The sequence below is a fragment of the Wasmannia auropunctata genome, unplaced genomic scaffold, assembly GCF_000956235.1.
Source record: "Wasmannia auropunctata unplaced genomic scaffold, wasmannia.A_1.0 LD336053.1, whole genome shotgun sequence".
In the NCBI taxonomy this organism is placed as follows: Eukaryota; Metazoa; Arthropoda; class Insecta; order Hymenoptera; family Formicidae; genus Wasmannia; species Wasmannia auropunctata.
Genome location: NW_012026837.1, coordinates 830,175 through 837,909, shown reverse-complemented (window position 1 = coordinate 837,909; position 7,735 = coordinate 830,175). Strand labels below are relative to the sequence as shown.

The following is a 7,735-nucleotide window of genomic DNA, read 5'->3' as shown; positions in this document are numbered from 1 at the left end:
TACGAAGTTATACGATTGCGTGCGTGCGTGCGTGCGTGCGTGCGTGCGTGCGTGCGTGCGTGCGTGCGTGCGTGCGTGCGTGCGTGACGTGCGTGCGTGCGTGCGTGCGTGCGTGCGTGCGTGTGTGTGTGTTTGTGTGCGTGCGTGCGTGCGTGCGTGTGTGTGTGCGTGTTTGTTTGTTTGTGTGTATGTGTATGTGTGAGGAGGAGGAAGAAGAGGAGAACTGACGCTCTTTGTCGTACATTCGATAACGCAGCAATATCCCTCTGAGAATCCTACCCTCTAAAACCCAACCCAATCCAACCCCCCGCTCCAGTATAAGTGACATACACTCATACATATTTCTCTCAGCTTCATGAAAAGACACAACGTATATACAGACACACATCGTGTACTTACACACAGAACATACTCTCCTATGATTATAAGGATAATTAAAAAAAATATATACACATGCGCTAACGTGCGTGTGATTGCAACTTTTATTATAATATATTCTGTATAAATAATTAATTCAATTGTGAAAATAAGATGAGGGTGTGGGCGAAATTTGATTGGGAGAATCGTTCTGCGAGCACGTGTTGACTTGCCTTTATTTTTCTGACGTAGTGGCTTTTCTTGCTACAAAGAAAGAAGAATGGGAAAACAAAGAATAGGATAAGAAATCGAGAAGAATTTGTTTTTATCGTTATTTTCTTCATCCATTTTCAACGAGATTTTATGATCGGAAAATGCAGAAGGTAAGTACGCACGAAACAAGAAAAGAAAGATAAGCAAAGCAAATGACTGATATTAAAAATGATGGACTTTGCGGACTTTTCTACTATATTATACATATGCACTAGTAGCAATGTTCTGTTATGGTTTGTAAATGTATATATTTCTATTTAGCTTGCTGCGTCAAAGATTCATGTTAGTATTTATTATTTTTTTCCGTTTGACATTATGGTTTCCATACAACATCGTGCTCAATGATATTTTCGTGATCACGAAAATAACTTACAATTAGTTAAGTCATTAAAATTTGTTTACGCAATGGTTTATTGAAATTTTCGAAAAGACTCGTGAGACATGAAAATACGATACTATAATACTAAATCGGAAATACTACCTATATCGAATTTATATCTAATGAAAGTTTTTTTGAATTTTCGAAAGAATGGATCTCGATTAGTTGAAGAGCGATCAACGACAATTCGAAACAATGAGTGTTTTTCAAATTTAGTATTTTCTATAAATCGTATATACCTATTCATCGATCAATCAGTATATAGCACCAGCGTTTATTTATGCGGAAATGATCATCTAGGTGCTTGTATGCATGAGCGCGTTTCTGCAATTACTCGTGCTCGCGGACGATCCTCCTGTTGAAAACAATTAGCAGCGAATTCGCGATAGAAAAATCCTGTCGAATTTGACATTTAATTTACCCTTTCCTCACCGACACATGACGATCTAGTTATATCATCGCGATATCGCTGCCAACTGTCTTCCCTATATGTGCGTATTTTTTTTTTGTGCATATACGCACATTCATCCGCGACTTATTGTTATGGCCATCTGCAAATCTGAGAAAAAATTCCTTGTCTTTTTGCTTTCGATCTTTCTCGCGCTCTTTTCTTCCCGTTTCACGGCTCGTTTTCATCGCTGATTCCGATATTTAAATATTTTTGTTACTTTGCGCACAATTCGTCATATACGTATTTCTTAAAATTATTATTATCACGCACGTTTTTGTCCGATAACAATAACATGTTTCAAATTGAACGAAGAAACAAGTAGAATGCTAATTAAATTCCAATTATATTTACCTCTTCCAATCGCTCGTCCCTTATTCTCCCGTTACGATTTATATTGTGGAGGAATCTTTATATTTCTATACATGAAATCTTCTATCGCACACGCGGCTCTGATATACGTAAATACAAGCAAACGGTGATAGAAAGTAAGAAAAAGAGAGAAACGAACATGCGAATGATGGAACAGGAGCGAGGGGAAAGAGTGTTTTCGAAGAAAGAATGAATTTTCGAGAGACCTTTATAACGCGATATACCAGACAGAGTATGAGTATTAAAAGAAAAAAATTTTAATGAAATTAAAACGTCGATTATACGTGAGAGCGAATTCACGACGAATAAGGGTACGAAATAATAAAAAACGCCCCTCGTTAACGTCACATGCGTCAGGCGAGGACGCGTGTCTCGTTGATCTCTCGACGATCGAGACACGACGCCGACGGTTCGTCCGAAAGGATGGATCATCGGTACCATTCTCTCTGATCGACAGAGCACGACGAGCAAAATGAGGGAACGACGAGTAGAAGAAGAGGGAGCGGGAAGAAGAAGAGAAAGAGCATAAGACAAAAATTTTATCAATATTTTCAATACATCCGCATACACATGCAAATCTTGTATAAAAGTTTTAATATAACACAATTGCTCCTGCCGGGAGCCGAGCGACGCGTCGGCAACGCATTGGTGTTCCTCACAACATATCTTACTTGAAATTTATTTAGGAATAATTCCGACAGATAAGATTCCGCGCAAGAAACGCGACAACAATTTCGAGATTATGTAAATCATCAAATTTCTTCTGCGGCTAAAGAGGGACGTCAATGTTGGACGTTGTGCCTCGCGCGATCGGCGTTCTAGTATACTAAACTAAAAAAAAAAAGATAACCCACGTATACCGAAAGACTCAGGTGCGAGAAAAGTCAGTATAGTTATTATCCTGATTAAATCGGAAGAATTACTCAAATTTGTAAGTTACAGTGTACGTACGTCGCGCAAAACGTACGTGTATAGCTCCTCTATGTGAGAAGCGCGCTAATCGATCGTACGATCATCCGCAACCGTTTTCCCCCATTAAGAGGAGAACGTGTAAAGAAAGACTTGTTGGTCATATAAATTTACCAAGTCCTTCGACACAAGTCGCATGAACTCTTTCGTCAAGGAAATTAATCACAACTGAAAACAGTATACGATAAAAGACGAATGAAAATTGTATACGTTTTACATGAGATTACGTCGCCGAGATTTATACAAATGCAAGATTATCGATGAAAATTAATACTATTTAATTAATTTGATATTTTCTTTTTTATCAATTTTTAATGAATTTTTATCATTTTATTTAAGGCGATACTGGAGCGACTAGCCGAATTCCAATAGTGTCGTTGATTTACCGATGATTTGTGCACATGTATGCGTGTGATATTGATGTAGTAATATGTAGTGATGTGTTTATGTTTACTATCCATCAATATCGCACACACACATTGTAAAAAATTTTCATGTACATATTTCTCGAAAATTAAATAAATCTAATTCTACAAATAGTACTCCATTTATTATTGTACTCCAATTATTATTGTTTCTTCATGTAATCTACTAGTCTAATCAATAACTGTAATTTCATAAGTATGAGTTGCTTTTATATCAAGTACACGATGTCTCAACTTGTTGTCTCAGCTCTAGACACTACATACAGTTAAAAAATGGTAAAGAAAATTTAAATTATAAAAATTTTTTCCGTTCTCGGCATAAACTCCGAGCGTCCGACACGTATTAATGCGTATACTTTAATTCTGAAAAAGAACTTTCAAATTAAAGTAATACGTAGAAATTCTAACACATAAATTATTATTTTTAATCAGTAAAACAAACAGATCTAGCATCGCCTTAACAATCATCGTATATGCAAGAATTGAGTCTAGGACACGCGTATAATTTCGGCGCGCGAAATCTTCTCGATTAAGACTAAAATTAATATTATATTATTTACTATTTAATGATAAATCTATAAATATAGTTATTGAAAACGAGACAATCACACAAAAACTTAAATGTCGATGACTATCGACATTTCCTCTGTCGCGTGTAGTGTAGCCAAAGGCAATGGAATTTGGCAATGAATTATATTTGTTGAATGATATATTGTTTAATTTTGTTAAGATCTGTCTTTGGCCATACACGACGATAAGTTAAGTCATGCGTGATATATGCGATCGTGAGCAATTAGTTTCCCTAACGAAGAGTCATTTTTAATAAAATTATAGTAAAAATATTTACATACACAAATCTGATTGCAAAATAATCTTAAAGTGTATGTATGTATAATAATTAAATTTTTGTAATGTAAAATTAGTTTTTCTGGTAATTATTTGTGTCACATAATGTGTTAATAATAATAACAGATTCAGTTTAGAGTTATGCATTAATGCATATATGTATGTGCAGATAATTCGAAAAATTGGAAAAATAGAATTAATTTTAAAAGCAGACAAAGATCGCACGGATAAAGATCGCACGATCGAGAACACGCGCGAATATCGGCACAATTCGAGCAAAGAACGGAGCGAGCGGACGTCATATTGGCTGTTCGTTTTATAAATGAGTTCACTCGATTGAATCATCGCCTTAAAAATGTATACGAAGTAACAGTAAGGTCTGTCTAAATAATAATCATGTTAGAGGGTAAATCATAACAAAGATTTTATGAGCGGCGACACGAGCGACGAGGATAACGAGAGAGGGTAAATGCATGCATGCATGCGCGTGCGTTGTATATGTCTGTATGTATGTGTATATGTTGAATGTAAATGTGGAAAATGCGTGCGTGAACAGTAGCAAAGCCAGAGAGGAAACAATGTATAACTATTGTATTGTATAATTACGGACGAGATGGATGGTTAATTGCTACGACATCGATTATTGCGATGATGATCATAATAATGATGATGACCGTTCGCACTGTCATGTCGCAAAAATCATAGCAATCATTATTATAATCATAAAAGCGATGCGAATCGACCATGATAATGGCGGGGGGGGGGGGTCTGTAAAACTAATACAATAGTGACGCATACGACGAAGACATGATGTGTATAATAAGCTAAAATTTTATTATATCGGTATGAAATCAGATTTTTGCAACTGTTTGCGTATTGACGACCTATTGACGCCCTTAAATAAGAGAACGAAAAAAAACTGCAAATAAATTAAAGGAAAAAGAATGAAATATATGAATTGTGTTCTGCTTTGTAAATCGTATTGCTCTTCGATATTAACTTACGATTGTGATAGCAAAAGGAACGAAAAATGGGATAAAGAGTGAGAAGGATGAATGAAAGAAGAAAAAAGAAAAGGAAGAGAATAAATGAGAGGAACGTGTGCGAGGGAGAGCGTGAGAGAAATGTGATTGCGGTGTAGTTATGTATGGCAGTCGAAAATCCTTTCTACGTGCTTATCGCGAGCGGAGGAGATGTGCTCGTTGCCCGGATTGTACACTCTCGCGTATACGAAAAGATAAGGGAAACGTGGAAAGACGCTGGTCAAAGTTAAACGGAGAATCGAACGATGGGATACCGCACGTTGATGTAAAGTATTAAGTATTATGGGACTACGTGCATACATATAGTTGTACTAAGGGCACAAGCCTCTCGAACCATCACACGTACTAAGACACGCGTACTCACATGCATTCAGAGTCACACACAGATAAACACATACACAATCATACATATAAAACACATATACGACACATACAGGTACATACAAGGTATACAGAGAAAGGGAGAGAGAAAGAGAGAGAGAGAGAGACAAAAAGATCACAATTGATCAATTGTATACTTGAACTGATTGGTTCTGTTTTATTAAACTCACAGATCGAAATCACGTAATGAAAGGAAGAATGATGTCAAAGGTGGTCTATGTTAGAGAGTGTCCATTGTATAGTGTTTTTTGAAACGTGAGCATTAAATGCTACATCTTGTGTACACTTGTATTACGCTTTATTATGCACACCCGTGAGAAAAGGTGATATGAAAAGTCGTAACGTCGTTGCTGATTAGTTTTACTTCAAATTCAGAAAGAAATATAATATTTTTTGTCCCAATAATGTATTACCTTTCAATATACTTATGCATCATTTTGTTTAATTATAAATCAACAAAATCTTCTGGTCACACTCGACGTTTCGACTTTCGTAACATAAAGAAAGAAGATAAACAGAAAATTATTTGATATTGAAATAATTTTTATTTTATTTGAATATACGCTCATCTCGCATTTTGTCATCAATATTTAAGCACACATGGCAAAATATTTAAAATTTCTTTTTCCGTAAATATTTCCTTTTTTTATAAGAAAATGAGTGTGCGCGTGGTTAAAAAACAAAATTATCAGGACACATTAAATTTTATTAAAATAATAGACAATATTATATGATATACAAAAGCTAAGATCTTCGTAATTGAAGAATTGTATGACAGTAAGAAAATGCTTCATCCTCGCTTAGTAGAAGGATAATTTGCAGAAGGATGTCCTATTTTGCCGAGAGAGAGAGAGAGAGAGAGAGAGAGAGAGAGAGAGACCACTAAAAAGGGCGACATCAGCATTTCAAAAATTGGCGGACCAATCGTTATATGACCGACATTTTATAGCTAGGAGATCTTGGTCGAAAAATTGAGTAGAGGATTGTTAGGGAGCTGTTGATGGAAGTTTTGCTTTGTTATCGCTCCCGTATAGCGTCATTTTTCCGAGTACGACTGAAAAGCGAAAGGGTACCGTTGTATAAAACACATTTGCGATTCGCACGCATCCCCTGGACCGAGGGGGTTCCTCCCTGCATCTCTGTCTGGCATACTGCCTGTTCTGAAATATGATAGGGCGGGTAGAGGACCAGAGAGCATCGCGGTGTTGCTGTAGGTGCCAATTACCGTTGATGGTTATTCCATGGAAATGGACCTTGTTATGCAGCAGCGTCGAGAATCGGGGAAGATACCAATTATTTTTGCTGCCATCGATGCTTTCTGCCTTATCCTAGGCATTATCCAATAAAAGTGCCGAGTCGGCGCGGCGCGGGTGGTTCGTCCAGCATTGGTGGTGCAAGAAGCTAACGAGACAAGTCGTGATGTCGAGGAATGGCAGTCGAAATTTTCTCTTTTCCTTCTGTCTATTTCGTCACGGAATCTTCTCTCATCTTTTCATTCGACTTAACTGTTCGCCTTTCACAATTTATTCTATGAAATAAACACTACTGAAATAAACTCATTAAACTGCTCATTGAATTTAAATCAAGGATATTTACAAGTTTAATGTAATTAATCTAGACTTTGTTTATGATCATGTGTGTGGATTTAATTTAACACATTTTGTTTAAAAAAGTATTATATAATATTCTTATTTAAAAATATATTTTAATCAAACATTTTATACATGAATGAAGTGATGATCGACGGTAGCATAGAAGCAACTATCAATCTTGTAGAAACTAATTCTATTACTTAATTTCTCTTACTTTATGATTGATTAAGAAATTAATATACTTGCTGAAATTAAATTTAAATTAGCTCCATATTTTGCTTTCGAACATTTGGAGTTAAAAGGAGCTAGTCGATCGGAAGAAGTTTCGCGAGTGGATTCGGTTGCTCATTCGCGAAACGGAAGCAATTGCTGCATTAGCCGGAGATCGTGCCGGTGGCTTTAATCAACCGTCGAACCAGGCGATCCGTGAAGCCGTTAGAAAGTTCGTCGAACTAACTCGGTCGTCGTCTAACGCGAGTAACGCGCCGCGGTGGTGCGCGTTAGGAAGCCGGTAATATATTAGGCGCGGGAAGGCCCCGCGAGCAAACAATCTCGTAATGGCAGGACGGCACGGCTGACTGGTGGCGCGGTAATGAGATATTAGAGCTGAGCTTGGCCTGCTAGAAGGGAGTGGCTACTTCGGGGTAGTA

At 36.9% G+C, this 7,735-nt stretch overlaps 1 protein-coding gene across 1 annotated transcript in view; it reads left to right on the top strand.

Moving 5' to 3' along the window:
• The window catches only part of LOC105450941 (homeobox protein homothorax), a 364,527-nt gene extending 358,751 nt beyond the window's left edge, over positions 1 to 5,776 (top strand). Inside the window, exon 15 of the mRNA XM_011691070.1 lies at positions 610 to 5,776. The gene's annotated coding sequence lies outside the window, so the exon portion shown is untranslated. The remainder of the gene's footprint in view (positions 1 to 609) is intronic.
• Positions 5,777 to 7,735: the final 1,959 nt, after the last annotated feature.